Below are 2,890 nucleotides of genomic sequence, written 5' to 3' on the forward strand. Positions count from 1 at the left end.
CAGAAAAGGGTTTGCTGTCAGTTGCCTCAGACAGCTGAGTCTCAGTTAGAAAAAGAAGGTGAGGTTTAGAGGAGGAGAGGTGGTGCTCAACAGAGAGAAAGTTAGAGGAAAGGCCGCGAATGTTGCAGAAATGAAGAAGAGAGTCAGACAGTGGTTCCAGGCACCTCGAGTCGTCACCGGGAGAGGGTCCCCTTCGCCTCCTCTTCTTCATCGTGTTATCTCTCCCCGCCTCTCCCACTGACTTTCGTTCTCATCCCTTATCATCCTATCTTTTTTATCTCTTCGTCCTAATCCGTGTACTTGGTCTTCCTTACTTTACTATTTTCTAATTCATCGGTCATTTCTCTCGTCCTCCTTTCGTTATTTCACTGTCCTCTGCTCTCTCTCTCTCTCTCTCTCTCTCTCTCTCTCTCTCTCTCTCACACACACACACACACATTTCCTCTTCTCCTTTCAGCTCATATATTTCCTTTTTTCCCTCTACTGCCATTGCATCCCTCCATCTCTGCCATCTTCCCTTGTTTTTTCTCCTCTCCTCTCCTCTGTACAGGCTACCCCTTTTTGCCCCTTAGTTTTCCATCATAAAGGCAGTTCGAGCATTTTTTTTTTTTTTTTTTTTTTTTGAGAGAGAGAGAGAGGGAGAGAGAGAAGAAGGAAAGTCAAAGGAGGGACTGATAATAATATGAAAATTAGGGAGAAAGAAAAATCAAGAATGGTTAGAAAGTAAGCAAGGAGTGAGAAGACAGGAAGAAGAGGAGGGAGAAGGACAGGTGGAAAGTGAAGGAATAGCAGTGAGAACAGTGACAGGAAAGGAGGGGCCAGGTGAGGGGGGGGGAAGGAAGGAAGCAAGTAATGAGAGGAAGGTAAGTAGGGTCAGGACAAAGGAGGAAGGGAGAGAAAACTGGAAGGAATATGGAAGAAAGGAATGAGGGAAAAGAAGGGAGAATGAAAGCTGGGAAACGAAAGGCGGGATGGATGGAGAGAAGAGAGGGGAGGTGAGAGAGAAAGGGGAGAAGAAGGAAGGGAGGAGGAAGGAAGAATGAAGGAATGGAAGAGACGGGTGGAAAGGGGGAGGAGAGGAGGAATGAAGACTCAGAGAGAAAAGGGAGGGAGAGGGGAGTGAGGAAGGAAGGGCAGGAAAGGTTAGGGTGAGGGGGAGGGAGAAGGGAGAGGGAAGGAAGGAGAGGAAGGGTGAGGGAGAGGGAGAGGGGAGGTAAAGAAAGGAAGGGTGAGGGAGAGGGGAGGGAAGGAGAGGAAGGGTGAGGGAGAGGGGAGGTAAGGAGAGGTGGGGGGAGGGTCAAGAGAGGGGGTAAGAAGGGTAAGGAAGGAAGCAGATAATGGATGGATGTCTTATACGAGTAATGCTTCTTGGCCAGACTCCAGGAAAAACACCACGGACAGAGAGCAATGAAAATTATCTATCTATGTCTATTTATCTATCTATCTATCTATCTTTTGGCCAGTTCTATTTACCCAACCATCAAGCAATATTCATACAACCACTTATCTATCTATCTATCTATCTATCTAACTATATTTTGATCAGTTCAATTTATCCATCCATCAACCCCTATCAGTCCAATCATTTATATATCCGTCTATCCATCTATATCTATCTTTTCATGAGTTCCTTCATTTATCCATTAGCCCCTATCTATCTAACCATCTATCTATCCATCAATCTATGTCTATCTCTCTGATCATCTTATAACGGGCGAGGATGGAAGGCTAAGACGGAGGGAGAAGGAAAAATGGTTGTTAATGGGTTAGGAAGAGAGAGAAGGAAAGATGGACGAGGGGAAAAAGGGACTGATGAAATGGACGAAAAAAAAAAAAAGAGGGAAAGGGGGAAAGAAGGGAATAAAGACGTAATGATAATGAGAGAAGAAGACGGGAAGAAGAGGAATGAGGGGAGGGGTGAAGGAAAAAATGAGGGGAAAAGGTTAATACGAAGAGGGGAGGAGAGGGAAGGATGAGGGGAAGAAAGAGAGGTTGGTAAGGAAGAGAGGAGGAACAGAAACGGGGGACACAAATGAAAAGATGAAACCAAAGCCGATGGAAAGAAGACAGTGATGATGAACAGCAAAAAGAAAACAAACAAGAAAAGAGCAGAATGAGAATAAGAAGTAAATAAGGAGAAGGAGGGAAAAGGGAAGGAGAACAGGGAGTGGGAAAAGGATTTAAAAAAGACGAAGGCAGGAAAAAGTCAAGCCATCTATAGCAAATAAGGCAGGAAAGAGAAGGAATAGGTGAAGAGATGAAGGAAGAAGAGGAAGGAAAAAGGGAGAAGAGGAGAGGAGAGAAAAAAGGGCAATATATCTATAGAAAGAAGGAGTGGGTGAGGAGACAAGTGAATGGAGAAATGAGAAAATGAAGACAAAAGAGGAAGAAAAGAAAAATAGAAAGATGGAAAAGACAAACTATCCGTAGAAAAGGCGGCAGAAATGAAGATGGAATAGGTGAGGTGAGGAAGGAAAAGGGGAAGGAGAAAAGGGAAGGGAAGAGGAGGAAGGAAGGTTACTGGGGAGAGAAGAGGAGGGAGAGTTAATGACGAGGAAAGAGGGAAATACACAGGCCATCTAGGGTAATATCCTGCCTGAATGACGTCAACCAATTATTTTCTCTCTCTTTCTTTATCCCTGAAATTCCACACCAAACCTGAGATGGTTCAGAGGGTCAGTGATGCAGGTAAATTATCCAAATCTACACATGTGTTGAAGTGGCCACCAAACCCACCAATACATTAACATAATCAACGTACTAAGTCCTTTATTGCCCCAGCAGGAGGCTAAGGGTGTACGGGATAACCAATTTATATCAGTCATTTAAGCCGAATGACCAGTCGTTCATCCCTGAGTAGCATTAGACGACCATTAACCCTTATCCATCC

Source organism: Coenobita brevimanus, chromosome 50 (genome assembly GCF_032717465.1).
Source record: "Coenobita brevimanus isolate Jiangsu-jjx chromosome 50, ASM3271746v2, whole genome shotgun sequence".
In the NCBI taxonomy this organism is placed as follows: Eukaryota; Metazoa; Arthropoda; class Malacostraca; order Decapoda; family Coenobitidae; genus Coenobita; species Coenobita brevimanus.